Genomic DNA, 16288 nt, shown 5'->3' with positions numbered 1-16288 from the left:
ACGATGACCACTGCCCCCAACACCTATTTTATCTGTGGACCTCACGCACGTACTTGGCTACCTCAAGGCTGGTCCAGGAAGTGCTACATTGCATTCCTCCTCCCCCCTTCCTACACCGCCCCAGCAGATTACCATTTAAGGGACCCTCCGACCGTAATTAATAGATGGCGAAGGGGGGCCATAGATGCTGAAGATACAGTGGACCAAGAGGCTGGCGATTTCTTTAAAGGAATCATCCCTTTCTGGGGGCCTATGATCAAACAGCCGCCACATAAGACAACTGACTCGTGTAGTCCAGGGAGCCATAAACGAAACCGCCGGTGCATTAAGCAACATCACGGCTGAGATGGCTGCCGACAGACTCAGGACGTTGCAGAACCGTATGGTCCTAGACATTATATTGGCCGACCGTCGTGGTGGATGCGAACTGATCGGGTCCAGCTGCTGTATATATATTCCGGATAATGCACCCTCGGTGTATTCTGCTATTTCCCGCCTACATGTACTTTCCAGAAAACTAGATGCAGACACTGGTGCTTGGTCCCTGACGGGATGGCTCTGGGGCCTCCTGTCCTCATGGGGATGGAAGGCACTTACAATCATAGGTCTCGCTCTAGCCGTTCTCTTCACCTGTTGCCTCTGTATTCAATGTGGCCCAGCACTCTGTAGTCTCTGTATCACCACCTGCATTCCCAGACCCCAAACTAGAAAGAAAAATAAGGAAGAGATCATGTTACAGGAACAAGTGGACAACCTAATGAACATAGAGGTAGATTAAGAAAGACAATCTTAAAAGGGTATATTATGGGACAAGGAGGGAATGTGGAAAATGAATATTTTTCGTTATTTATGTCCCATTATACACCCTCTCTTTCACGTCCCGAGCTCATCATGATGGAGACTAGAAAACCTGGGCACATAAATGTAAGGTTGCACACAACACACTTCTTGCTCTAACTGCAACCACACATTTTTATGGTCAGGCCGATTCCGAGAAATAAGCCCCCGTTTGCCAAGACACAACGACCAATTCCGAGAAACCAGCGCCTGTTTGCTAAGACATGACACCAGACATCCTGTCACGACCATTTCTCTCTCTCTCATCTAAGGAACCAGCCTAGGGTTATTCCTCAACACTCTGGTTCTGCCGTGACTTCCTCATGATTATGACAAAGTTACGCTGCTCCTGTCATGACTTCTGTATGATTACAACACGGATAACTGAAATTTGCTCAAGGGAAGCTCCTTCCTCTTTTCTATGTCAAGAATGTATAAATACCATGTTTTCTTTGATTAAAGTAGAGACTATTCCCGAGCCTCCTTAGGTGACGGAGCTCTCCCTTAACTCGAGTTACTGAATAAAGACCCTGAATTCTAACCACCACGGACTCTGCTCTTCATGCTTGACCTTATCGATATTATAGAAATTCCGATCAAGGTAAATTACTAAAATATTTACCACAGTTTGTTAACTGCCTTGTTGTCCTGGCACATGCACCCTCTTGCCAGGCCTTACCTTACCTTTTTATGCACATCAGACACTCTTATTGTAGGACCAAGGTACCCCCCGGGCAGGGTGCAGTGTATGTGAAAGGTAGGACATGTACTGAGATGTGTACCATGTCCTGACAGTGAAATACTGCCAAATTAGTTTTTCACTGTTGCAAGGCCATCTTGCCCATAGGACGGAATGGGGAATGCTGTGTCCCATGTTTCCAGCATATCTTCCAAAAGGCATAAGATGGAGAGATGGAGTTTAGTGTGCCTGAACTCAGAATTTGATAACACGTCTTTTTGTGAAAATGTTTTTTAAATTGTGTGCTTAGAAAACATGTTTTTAAAAGTGGCTGGTTTCTTGTCTTAAACCATCCTGTGTGCCTCTGCCTGTTTGTGTATTGACCATCTGGGTTTGCATGTGACAGGGTCTGGGAAGTGTCCTGACCCCAGGGAGGAGTAGGTGAGACAGCAACAGGCTGGCCTATGTTTGATATGGGCGTAGGAGTAGCCCCCTGGATGTGAAGAGGGCTGTGTTGCTGCCCCCAGAGGATGGCTCCACCTCCTGCTGATCGTCTGGGCCCCAGACCCTGACTATCAAAGGAAGAGGGTGTGCACTGGAAGGAAGACACCCAGATCTGGTTTGGACCGAGGTCAGAGCCCACTGAACACAAAGACTTCAAAGGCATTTAGGGGTATAAATGTAAGAGCTGAAACCCCTGAACTCAAGACTGAAATCCAGACTGAAAAAGGATTGAACCTACTTTGTGATCAAGAGGAACCTCTGCCAAAGAAGAACAGCTGAAGAGACTGAAGAGAAGGACTGCCCTTGCTGTGTGTTCTGGGGCTGGCCTGCAGTTTGCTGGTTTGACTAAGGAGAGAACAAGGGACTTTGCTGTGTGCTGTGTCCCCCTGCTTGTGAGGACTTTGCTGTGTCCTGAAGTAGCGTGTCTCCAAGGGCCCGAGGAGAGCTGGTCCCCTGTTGTGGAAACTCAGGAACATAATATTTTCCAACCGTGTCTCAGCGATGCTTGGTGCGTGGTGCTTTTGCACGCCTGAGACTGCCGTGTGGTCCGTGGTACTGTTTACGAGGTGCCCCGTGATCGCATTGCCCCCGCAGCATGAAACATCATCCACACTGCTGCATTGCTGTTTGTGGCCCGAGCCGTCATCGTAACTGAGGCTGTGAGTAAAGATTACTGCTGCCGGCCCAAACCGCAAGGTGCTAACGGCTGACTTGAAACTAAGGACTGTGTCTCAGCGACACTGTGTGCGTGGTGCTTTTTACATGCCTGAGACTGCCGTGTGGTCTGTGGTACTGTTTACGACGTGCCCAGTGATCGCATTGCCCCCGCAGCGTGAAACATCGTCGACTCTGCTGCATTGCTGTTTGTGACCTGAGCCGTCACCGTAACTGAGGCTGTGAGTAAGGATCATCGCCGCCGGCCCGAGCCGCAACGTGCTAAAGGATTTCTTGAAGCTAAGGAAGCTACAAGGTGAAAGGGATCGTGATTGTTGTTCGTCAAAAGGAATCTGCCCAAGATCATTAACGAAGGAGAAGGCAGCGCCGTAACCCCTCCGGCTACAGCGTTGCCTAGCAACCTAGCAACAGAGCCGCAACGTGATCGGGATCACCCAGCAGGACGTCCGGCGAGCAGAGAGAGAGAGCGAGGCAGCGCACTCCCCCAGGTAAGGCTTGGACTCCGGTCGGGAGCCGCAAGCGTGTGGGGCCTGGGGAGGTGTGCAGGAGGAGTACAGGAGCGCTCCGAGCTCTCTCCCGCTGCACTGCATTAGACTCGCTGAGTCCCCGAGCGGCCCGTACCTGCCTAGCAGTACTGAAGCCGCCCATGTAAGCTTACGACCGTTGTCTCTGCTTTTGGGGCCTAGTGGGGCCCGAGTTAAATGCGCAGATTGGCTAACCGCATTATTCTTGCATTACGAACCGCATTATTCTTGCATTACGAACTGCCTAAATTTTGCATTACGAACCGCATGATTATTGCATTACGAACTGCCTGATTTTTGCATTACGAACTGCATTATTATTACATTACGAACTGCCTGATTCTTGCATTACGAATCGCATTATTCTTGCATTACAAACTGCCTGATTCTTGCATTAAGGACTGTCTTATTACTACATTACGAACTGCATAGCATTGCATTAGGACTGCATTAGAGATCGTGAATTGCTCATTAATACCGCAAGGACCTACAAGTGATTGCTGGCCTAATTACCGGCCAAGTGAATTATTATGAATACTCATATGTTGGATTTCTATCGTTTGGTCTCATTGTATTCCTTTTTATAAAGAAACCGCTATTTTTATAAAACCGGTGTGGTGTTCATTTGTGGTGTTATCACTGTGTTACTAGGAGTGTGGTTGCAAATACTTGGGAAACATCGTGTTTACACCGCAAAACCTTTACAACGCGGGTATTACAATGCAAGTCATTACAATGACTTGCGCTGGATGGCGCTCTAACCTAAGGAATAGTATGATTTACCATTCCAACACCTTCCCTACTGTACGTAGACTGGAGTTGGAATAGTAAATCATACTATTCCTAAGTCCAGCGCCCTCCATGTAACGACTTGCATTGTAATGCTTGCGTTGTAAAGGTATCGCGATGTAAACACCGCGATGTAATGTCGTATATTCCAAATAATTTACACATTTCCTTGGAGATAAGCCTGGCTGCTTGTGCCAAGCTACCAGGGGGTTAGCAGGGGTTATCTAATGGTGTGTCCCTCCTTACCCTGACTAGAAGAAAGGGTGCCTATTTGGACTAAGGTACCTACCTCAGCCAACTAGAGATCCCCAGTTCTAACAAATACCAAATAATATTATTTCCTCCCCAAAGACAGTTACGTTTGGGGAACATTTAGGCGATAAACTCACTGACAGCCCCCAGGTTCTTAGATCATTTACTCCTCTTATGAAGAGAAGGTCGCCTCTCTCATAAAAATAACTAAATCAGGATGTCCGGTAGATGGGTGTCCTCTGCAGATACCTCATCCGGTTTCAGAAACCATTGCTGCTCATCTTACCTTGGTATTAAACAAGATTCTTGGTTCAGGCTACTTTCTGGTAGCCTGGAAGAAAGCTTCTATCTTACTTCTTGTAAACAAACCCTCAGTCCACCCTTTAGAGGTGAACAATTATAGGCCCATCTCGCGCCTTCCTCTTCCTGTCAAGATTTTAGAAAAAGCCATGAATCAGGAGATTTAGATTTTTTAAATGTTCAACTATCTTGATGCGGCACAGCATGGGTTCAGACCCAAACATTGTACGCAAACTGCCATTTTGGCAGCTAGGGAAAGAAAACAGAACCATTGTTGTTCTGAGGTGACAATACTGCCTTAATCATGTTGAATTTGTCGCTGCATTTGGCACAGTTGACCACTCTTGTCTGGTTAACCATCTTGAAAGGATAGGTATTAAAGGGACAGCTCTCAAATTGATCAGGTCCTTTCTATCTAATAGAAAGCAAGTAGCGGCATTAGAGGATTTTACATCTGCCCCCTTTACTATTTCCTCAGGTATCCTCATTAAGTTCAATCCTGTTTAATGCCTACATCACTCCATTAACTTATATGAACCTGTGGGTTCTCAGTATTTTCCTATGCCGACGATACCTAATTAGTGGTATCTGTCTCTTCAGACCCAGAAAAAGTGGCTTTCCAGTTCAATCCATGTAAGAGTAGCATCGCTCATTGGATGCAGATGAACTGTTTGAAGCTCAGCTCGAAAAAACTGAGGTGTTGTTATTTGGTAACAACACCGCATTCTGGAACAACTCCTGGTGGCCACCAAACCATGGATCCCTTTCATCCCCATTGCAGAAGACAAGTAATTTGGGGTTCGTTTTTGACAACAAATTAGCCTTCATGGTGCATTCTCAGCAGGTTACATCTTTCAGATTTCCTATGTTAAGAATTCTGAAGAAGATTTTGCCTTTTTCCCATTAGAGCTAAGGAAAAGTTAACTTGGCTCCGGTCATTTCTAAAATAGACTATTGTAAAGTGCTATATGGAAGCTCTCAAATACTCCTTCTCAACAAATTGCAGACATTTCAAAACGCAGCTGCCAGAGTGCTGATGAATCTTCCAAAATTCTGCTCAGCCTCCAAAGCTGTCAAAGAACTGCATATGGCTCCCTATTAAAGCATGAATACAGTTTAAGGCCCTGTGCTGGGCCTATAAGGCCCTACATCAGGACGGTCCTCACTTTCTGCAGGGCATCTTCGAACGGAACTCTCCTTCTTCTACCTTACAGTCTAGCTAAGAAAGTAGCTCCCCAGAATAAAAAAATCACATTGGGGAGGAAGACGTTTTTCTTATTTCGCATCTAAATATTGGAACTCTCTGCCTAAACAGCTCTTGCTCAGTCCAATCTATGGAAGTTTAAGAAGGATTTGAAAACTTGGCTTTTTAGCTCTTTAGTCTACATCTCTTTCTTAATTTCCCAAGGATCTTTTTTAGGTCCGGTTCCCAGGCTTAGTTACTTACCCCCACTTTCGCTCAGTTTAATTTGTGGTTCAATTGACACTAGCTCCAAGACTATTCATCAAAAGGGAATGGATCACTTGTACCTGTAATTCCAGGGTCAGGTGTTGTGACTTGCGTTAAAACCCTTAAGCACGTTCTACAGCGAGGGCGGTATATCTTGATTCTCCGCCGCTATGAACGTGAAAGCATCATCATAGGGTTTAGTTCTGGAATGCTTTCCTCCACCTGGAGGTAGGACCACTAAGTCTCACAGTAGTGACCTGAAATAGTAACAAAAGTGAGGTGAGGGTAGGCGAGAGTGAGTTAAAATTGCTTTGCTCTTCTTCCCAAACACTCTTTATTCAGAAGGAGTGGTAGCAAGGTTAAAAATGAGTTGGTGCTTATATAGAAGTGTTAATGTTCTATAGTACCGTGCTGTTGTAGTGAAAATCAAACAGTCGACATGTTTCAGCCTTGTATTATTGCCCAGGAGGGGTCGGAGGGCTTTCTTCAGGACCAACGTGCAAGTTTGGGTCACAATAATTATAAGTACCCAGAAGGGGTGGTTAACTGACTCACCCTCCTTCTTAGTCACAGGTTAGTGTTACCTATCACTGGAAGAAACAAGATAACAAACATAACACAGGCTTACATATGCATTCTACGTTACATACAGAAGAAGTAAGGAAAGCGGTGATAAGCCAGGTGGTAAAGAGGCCAAGGGAATTGTCCTTGATGGAGGTACACAAAAATTAAAATAACTAAGCAGTACTAAAGAGAAGATGATGCACCAATGCAGTTACTTATGAAAAAAAGACAAATTTACACATTGTTATTCATAAAGTGTATGGGTAGTCACAAAGTATGTGTAAAAATACTGGTAGATGTGGGGGAATGAAGGAATGAGAAATCACAGTCAATGTGCTGTGACAGTATAAAGCAAAAACTATTCATTGACATAGTATGCTGAGAAATCTTCTGTGAATCGCTAACCAAGCTGTAATTGTTGGTAAAGTGGTATTGGGGTTAACGTTTGCTAGCATCATGACTACATAACAAAACGCTATGCGCTTCACTTGTGTTTCAGGAATCTATCGATGAGAGCCGGGCGATACAGTGCCGGCGTTTTCCTCGCAGCGCGGCTCTACAAATGTGCGGTCACGTAGCTTAACTATTCTAAAATGCGGTCTCCTCGGGGGACATGCGGGCAAAGGGTTCTGCCTGTTGATGCAATAATGGAGGAGGGGTGGATTATTACAAGGCGCGGTGTGTCAACAGAATACTCTTGTGAAAGAGTCTCCGCGCTTACCTGAACATTGCAGGCTCCCTTCCTTTTCATTCCTCTGATGGTGCCCCGATGACGCGGGCCCTTCAGAGCGTTGTTAAAATGGCCGTGAGCCTGCATGGTGAAAAGTATATGAAAACTCTCCGAGCTCTTGTCCTCATAATAAGTGAGAGGTTAAAAAGAAACGTTTTGTGTATGTTGCGGGACATGATTTACAAAGAATTATAAAATAAACAAGACTAGTAGTATGGTGTTTTGAATTCACCAGTCAGTTGTTCCCTTGGGATTGGGCAACATAGCAAAGAGACTACGTGCTAGTAATCTATCATGGGGGGTTTGGAAATTGTCTGTTTTTTCTTCAAAGTTCCTGAGTTCGTAACAAACCATGTATACACCAGTCACTAAATATGTCCAGTATTCCCACATGTTGTAGTGTTTGATGGTGTAATGACAACATAGGGGGCTCTGGTTTGGTGAAGTATTATAGCCTGATTAAGAGAATCATAGGGCTCATGTAAGGGTGCTGGACTCTATATGGTCACGTTATGTTAGAGGTAAGGACTGAACTTAAAATTCTGGTTCAGTAGGGTCGGTATATGGTAGAACCTGCTAAGCGAATGTGTGCCAGGGGATGTCATCATTCAAACCTGATTGGTGTGTTCTAAGACAGAACTAAACCCTATGATGATGCTTTCACGTTCATAGAGGCGGAGAATCAAAATATACCGCCCTCGCTGTTGAATGTGCCTGAGGGTTTTAACACAGGTCACAACACCTGACCCTGGAATTACAGGTACAAGTGATCCATTCCTTTTTGATTACTAGCCTATAATAGGAAGTTGAATGGATCAAAGCTTCTCCCTCCCCCTTTTGATTATATAGTACTGAAGCAGCGCGCAGCTGTGGGAGGCCTATCTCCTAATTTCCACTACAACGTCACCTTGAACAATTATCAAGGTTGAAGAACTCAAGAAACCACCAAATTCGGTTCGGGCAAAAGAGATATTAACTCAATGCAAGAGAAGATGGCAGAGCACCAAGGCCTCAGTTACACTGATGAAGACATTACTGCGATACTTGCAGCACCGTCGCTACTAAAGGATAATTAACTGACTCAAACATTATCACAAACTAACGAATGGGACGAACTATCAGAGACTAAGAAAGAACAGGTCAGGACAGCCATACATGGCCTGATAATGACGGAATTCCTCCGCACGAACACAGCCCCTAAGTGACTATGGGTTCACAACGCTCCACGGATCTTTTTACAAGATTTAGCATTTCGAAAGGATTGGTCGGCGATCTCTTAAAAGTGCACCAGGGATTACCTAGTCCTGATTATAAAGACAGCCAATAGACTCTCCGAGGCCTTGGCTATCAAAATCCAACTCAGAGAAGCTAAGTTAAAAACCACAGTGGTAATCTCAGTCTCTAAAAAGAGACTGGAAGAGATCAACCGAGAAATGAACGAAACCAAGGAGTATATCACACAGAATAAAATTCAGAAGCTAGGAAAAGATCTTAAAAGGTTCTCACAAGAAGAAATGCATCCCTATACCAGAGATGATTACACAGTACAGGATCAGCAGAATGACAAAGATACTTCAGGTGACAACTCCTCTGACACCTCGGACTGGAGCGGGGATGACACTCTGCGCACACAGTGTAATAGAGGCCAGAACAGACGCCAACAACGCCGGTGGCAACAACGGGCACATGCCACGATTTGGAGATCACCACCCACCAATGTTCCAACCATATGTACCAAACTATCAAGGATGGATGAACCCTTTCCTACAAGGTCCACCACCCATGGGACCAGTGATGGGCTAACAACAAACACAACGGCCCCATTTTTTAGGAAGAGGCCGGAACAATTCTAGAGGGAGGAGGAAAGGAGTTACTTGGACAGAACAGGAACGCCAAGTTTTGACCCGCAGCATGTCCAAGGAAAGACCAGGCCCAAGCATAACGACACGCTAGTATAGAACTTGACAGACCACACCCTGACAGAAGCACAACGAGAAGTTCTTAATAAAGGACTAGGGTTCGTACCTACCCCTCCGTTGGATACTTTCAAACTTAAATGCGAACTTGCAGAATTCTGTAGAAAGATTAAACTGAAAGCCTTTTTTGCATACAGAGAGGATGAGCGTAATAATGAGGGAACTAACCTGTGCAATATGTCCACTTGCAACCCCCCACACTATCTAGTTCCAGTTGAAATCCAAGCTTTCGAGCAAGCGATAATGAAGGAGGCAGAAGAGGTTCAACAGGCAGTAAAGAAACCATTTGTGAACCTCACCAACCTTGAACGACAAGCCATGGAAGAATTCCGACAAAAATTCTGACCTGGTTATAAAACCGGCGGACAAGGTAGGTGGGATTATGATCCTGACCAAGGAAGGGTACAACAGACAGTGTACAGATCTTCTATCAGACACAAAATTCTACTATAGACTTCAAGAAGATCCTACGAAGAGACTAAGACAAACCATAGATCTTCTGGTAGACGAAGCCGAGTTAAACTCTTGGGACTCCAAAACTGAAGCAGACTTCCTTAGGACTAAATCACCAAGAATACCGTATTTCTACTCTCTGCCCAAGGTACACAAGAACAGGACACCCCCACCAAGACGACCAATCGTCTCCGGCATTGGCTCAGTGTTAGAGCCCTTATCCCAATTTGCAGATTACTTCCTGAAACCCTTGGTGCAGAACACTCCGACCTACCTCAAGGACACCAGAGACCTACTTAATCTACTGAAAGATCGACCTTACCAAGAGAACTCAATGTGCCTTGTGGGCCTTGACATCGAGAGCCTGTATACGAGCCTCCCACAAGTAAAAACCCTGGAGACCATAGAAGAGATACTCTTTTCACAACAGTGGCCACACAGAACACCACGGCACTTTGTATTAGAATGCTGTTGAATGGCCTTGATGGAAATCTTTTTTGAATATGAAGGGAATCTCTACCTACAATGCCACGGGACTTCCATGGTCAGCACGTTCGCCCCTAGTGTAGCCGGGCTATACGTGAGTAATTTCGAACAAACCCATTTCCTAAATAAAAACAACCCATTCAAGAGGAAGATCTTGTTTTGGAGGCGCTACATAGACGATGTCATTATGATATGGAATTACACAGCAGAGAGCATACCGGAATTCCAAGAATGGATCAACACCAGGGACGAGTTCTTAAAATTCACCTACACAGCTGACAAGCACAAATTAAACTTCCTAGACATCACGATCTTTGTGGAAGACAACATCCTGAATACAAAGACATATTATAAACCCACGTCCAAAAACAGTCTCTTATCCTACAAGAGCTTCCACCCACGACCCCTCAGGGAGAACCTACCCTACAGCCAATTCTTATGTATCAGGAGGAATTGTAGCAGACTGGAGGACTACAAGTACCAAGCTTCTAATCTCTGCCTGAAACTGAAGAACAGAGATTACCCTCTCAAAACAATAAGGAAGTGTCAGAAAAGGGCAAGAAATCCACCCAGAGATTCTTTACTTGAAACAACCCCCAAAACTACCACTGACACCCTCACCTGTGTCACAACATACAGTGTAGCATCCAATACAATCAAGAAGATTGTGAATAAAAACTGGGAAATCCTGACTTCGGGAAACTACAATTGGCCTAAACCCAGTGACGGCCCGTGTAGTGCGTTTTACCAGGGCGGTGACGTGGCCAAATGCGATGCAGTGCGCCCAACCAAATTAGTTTTATTAATTTTTTTTGTAACTTACCTGAAATCGGTCGTTTGCCGCATTTTGCAACCCCCCACCCTGCCCCTCCTCTGCGCCACGTCACCGCCCCGGTAAAACGCCCTACACGGGCCGTCACTGCCTAAACCTAGATTTGTGAATAAAAGAACCCGCAATATTAAAGACATCCTTGTCCACACGCGACCTCAAAAAACTCCACCAAGAAAGGAGACGATCACATCAGTATGGAACATGACTCCAATTACCGGCCACTACCCCTGTGGCACATGCTCGGTGTGTAAGTTAACCCAACCAACAAAGATCATACAATTGACACCAAACTTGACCTGGACGATCCGGCACCATACTAATTGCAACACAACACATGTTACTTACATGATTACTTTCGCTTGAGGCACGAGGTACATTGGCATGACCTGTCGCAAAATCAAACAACGGATTCGCGAACATAGGAGCAACATCAAGTGCAAAAAAGTGACTACCAAAATGAGCAACCACTTTGTAGAAGTGAACCACACCATCGAGGAGCTGCGTTGGATCGTCCTAGAAACACTATTGATCAAAGATCACAATGCAGAACGGATTCTTTATGAAAAAGAACAACGCTGGGTCCACCGTCTTAGAACACACCAATCAGGTTTGAATGATGACATCCCCTGGCACACATTCGCTTAGCAGGTTCTACCATATACCAACCCTACTGAACCAGAATTTTAAGTATAGTCCTTACCTCCAACATACCGTGACCATATAGAGTCCAGCCCCTTACATGAGCCCTATGATTCTCTTAATCAGGCTATAATACTTCACTAAACCAGAGCCCCCTATGTTGTCATAACACCATCAAACACTACAACATGTGGGAATACTGGACATATTTAGTGACTGGTGTATACATGGTTTGTTACAAACTCAGGAACTTTGAAGAAAAAACAGACAATTCCCAAACCCCCCCATGATAGATTACTAGCACGTAGTCTCTTTACTGTGTTGCCCAATCCCAAGGGAACAACTGACTGGTGAATTCAAAACACCGTACTCCTAGTCTTGTTTATTTTATAATTCTTTGTAAATCATATCCCGCAACTTACACAATATGTTTCTTTTTAACCTCTCACTGATTATGAGGACAAGAGCTCAGAGAGTTTTCATAGTCTTTTCACCATGCAGGCTCCCGGCCATTTAACCAACGCTCTGACAGGCCCGCGTCACTGGGGCACCGTCAGAGGAATGAGACGGAAGGGAGCCTGCAATGTTCAGGTAAGCGCGGAGACTCTTTCACGAGAGTATTCTGTCGACACACCATGCCTTGTAATAATCCACCCCTCCTCCATTATTGCATCAACAGGCAGAAACCTTAGCCCGCCGGTCCCCCGAGGAGGCCGCAATTTGGCATAGTTAAGGTACATGACCACACATTTGTAGAGCCGTGCTGCGAGGAAAACGCTGGCACTGTATCACCCGGCTCTCATCGATAGATTCCTGAAACACAGGTGAAGCGTGTAGCGTTTTGTTATGTAGTCATGAAGCTAGCAAACGTTAACCCCAATACCACGCTACCAACAATTAAAGCTTGGTTAGCAATTCACAGAAGATTTTTCAGCATACTATGCCAATGAATAGTTTTTGCTTTATACTGTCGCAGCACATTGACTGTGATTTCTCATTCCTTCATCTACCAGTATTTTTACACATACTTTGCGACTTACTCATACACTTTATGAATAACAATGTGTAAATGTGTCTTTTTTTATAAGTAACTGCATTGGTGAATCATCTTCTCTTTAGTACTGCTTAGTTATTTTAATTTTGTGTACCTTCGTCAAGGACAATTTCCTTGGCCTCTTTACCACCTGGCTTAACACCGCTTTCCTTACTTCTGTATGTAACGTAGAACGCATATTTAAGCCTGTGTTATGTTTGTTATCTTGTTTCTTCCAGTTATAAGTAACACTAACCTGTGACTAAGAAGAAGGGTGAGTCAGTTAACCACCCCTTCTGGGTAATTATATTTATTGTGACGCAAACTTGCACGTTGGTCCTGAAGAAAGCCCTCCGACCCCTCCTGGGCGATGATACAGGGTTGAAACATGTCGACCGTTTGATTTTCACTAAAACAGCACGGTGCTATAAAACATTAACACTTCTATAGAAGCACCAACTCTTTTTTAACCTTGCTACCACTCCTTCTGAATAAAGAGTGTTTGGGAAGAAGAGCGAAGCAATTTTAACTCACTCTCACCTACCCTCACCTCACTTTTGTTCCTATTTCTGGTGACTACTGTTAGAACCAGCGGTCCTACCTCCAGGTGGAGGAAAGCATTCCAGAACTAAACCCTATGATGATGCTTTCACGTTCATAGAGGCGGAGAATCAAGATATACCGCCCTCGCTGTTGAACGTGCTGGAGGGTTTTAACGCAGGTCACAACACCTGACCCTGGAATTACAGGTACAAGTGATCCATTCCCTTTTGATTACTAGCCTATAATAGGAAGCTGAATGGATCAACGCTTTTCCCTCCCCCTTTTGATTATATAGTACTAGCTCCAAGACGTCATATGATATTCACACGCTTTATAAACTCATCAATATTAACTTAGTAAACTTCCTATTCAACAATATTTTCTTACTATAAACATTCTATTTGATTATCAAGAGAACATCACATTGTGACAGAATCTGTTATCGGTGTATCAGTGGGTCGTGCGCTGAATACTTTAGTCTTGACATTTTGTCCATAATATCATAGTAGCTCAATATTTTGTCCACTATATCTTAGTAGCACAATATTTCTGGAGCCGATAGTTCAACATTCACACGTATCAGAGCCAATACATACCAATTGCATGGGTTGTAGCCATTCCTGCACCAGCGATGCAGTCCATCCAGACTCATGTATTGCACCTCTGTATCAAGTTCTTGGTGAAGCCTAGATTCAGAATCTGCCCTATCTTAGTCTTTCAATGCACGCCATGGGACCCTCTCTATTTCCCTCAAAGTTCTGCTGAAGCCTTTTCCCTCGCCTGTTACCTTTTCAGCCATCATAGACCAATCCGTATTGCTCTTCATTGTTTTCCCATATATCAATTTACAGGAGCCACTGGTTACTCCCACAGTCTTGTTGTGTCTCTTTTGCCCAGCATTGTCCCAACATCATAAATAGTGCTCCCGGTTTTCCGTTTTTACAAATTTTTACAGATAAATACACACAGAATACTATTTATTTTCCTGTCTGCATTTATTTTTAAATACAGAAACATACAGAAAATAGGTCTTCTTTGGATTTTTTTTTCTACTGTTAATCATGAGTGCAATGTCAGTAGGTGTACAGATTGAGAGGTTGGGGAGATGAAAAAAACAATAGATTTCATAATTAAGCTTACTTAAGTGCAGATCTACAGTTATTTATGCTATTCTACAAAGCAAGTGTTTTCAGATAACTCTATTACACTGTATACTGCTGAAAGCTTTTGGACATTCAAATGCAAATATACATTTATCATTCAAATAAATGTGGAAAAATACCCATTGCAGCTTCATTTATACCGAAAACACAAAATAAATATGGATAAATACAGACAGAAATGTAGGAAAATTAAATACCATGAAACCGGAAGCCCTAATTATAAAATCATTTATCATATTTTGAGGTGGTGTGATCTCCCCACATTCTTAGAAATGCTTCCCAGGATCTATTTCCAAAGTGTTTTCCTTCTCCGCTGCCATTCGTTCCAGCACCATCTTTCAGAACTCTCTGAATCGTGGACACTCCCAGATTATGTGAGTACATTTACTCTCTTGGCCCCGACCCCATAAAGCACATAGCGGCATCCGTCTCGCTAAACCCCAGCATCTGCATCCTGGTATTTTGAGCAAGAGTGAGTGAAATCTAGAGTGTATTTCCACTGCAGGAGGAAACCCATACTAAAAAGCACTAGCTGGAATCTAGGGGTACTTAGGAGTATTAAATTAACCTTGTGGTGAGGAGGGGATTGGACACAATAAAAGTTATCACCCCAGCACTCCATAGGCACTGTCTTCGCTCCTCTTCCTCCCCATGCTAGTTTCCGAAACAAGATAATAATACTCTCTCCGAAAAATATAGGCAGGAAAACCCCTACACAAAAATCCTACAAATTGACATAGGCCCAAGGAAACTGGAGATGTGAAATTCTCAAATTCAAACATATTACAAAGCCTTTTCCCTTGATGAATCTGCAGTCTAGTCTGCTGAAACTAAGGGCAGCCAAAGACCACAATACATCACTCTTGATGCAGCCCAAACAAATCTTCTCCCACCAGCACTATACTCTCACTTTGACCTTGCATGAGACTAGCACTAACTTTGTGACCCACACAAAGAAAGTCTTTATGGATTGAGGAAGAACGCAGACGGTCAACTCCTCAACTAACGGGTCAATCGAGATAGCTAGATAAATAGGGGCAACAACGTTCTAGAATTACAAGTTGCTAAAACAACGCTCTTTTAGGCAAACATGAGAGGGTTTCAGGCCCTTTGCCTTGCTCATCTGATCTACTTCAGTCATGGACCTGATGTATCCCTATGTTTCTCTCCACCCTCTGTGATCTGTAGTCTAATCTATGCTTGTTTTTCTACACTTTAAGCAAGTGTGTCTAAGGTGCTTTCCCTTTTCATGACACTGTAGTTGTGGAACTGTCTGCCCATTGACCATCCACTCATTGCTAACCTTTATTGCAGGGATCTTAAAGCCACTTTGATCTCTTAAGGGATCCGTGAAGCAACTTTTCTCTAAGCAGTCCAAGCACCAAGGTTCCTTCAGATGAAAGTTCTGCTGACAATTGCAAAAAAAGTTTAAAAAGAAGGAACTAAAATTCTAGAAAGTTCTGGAGTGCCCATAACTTCTGTGGTAAGCACTTGTCCCTTATATTGTAAACAGTTCAGAGTTGCACAACATCTAAAACCAAAACCCAGTCCAAAAAACGTCATTGCCAGGTCCTGATTGGAAACCCATATCTGCCCTTACAAAAATGTTCAAACCAGCCTCAGACTGCAGGTGCCACAAATAAATGTAGTCATGGGGGCTGGTTGAGTCATGGTAGCCCAACCTGATCATCAAGCAGCCACTGAGCCTGCAGCCTAGATGGAAAATGTCAGAGAGTTTGATTGGCCAGGCTGGCCATATTTAGTGCAAACAGAAGCCTGTGGCTCCCACCAAGATTGCACGAAGCAGCCGTTTACAATCGCCATTTGGTGAAAACCTGTCTCTTTAACTGATCCTAGTT

The sequence above is a fragment of the Triturus cristatus genome, chromosome 7, assembly GCF_964204655.1.
Source record: "Triturus cristatus chromosome 7, aTriCri1.1, whole genome shotgun sequence".
Classification (NCBI taxonomy): domain Eukaryota; kingdom Metazoa; phylum Chordata; class Amphibia; order Caudata; family Salamandridae; genus Triturus; species Triturus cristatus.
This window is presented reverse-complemented; position numbering follows the sequence as displayed.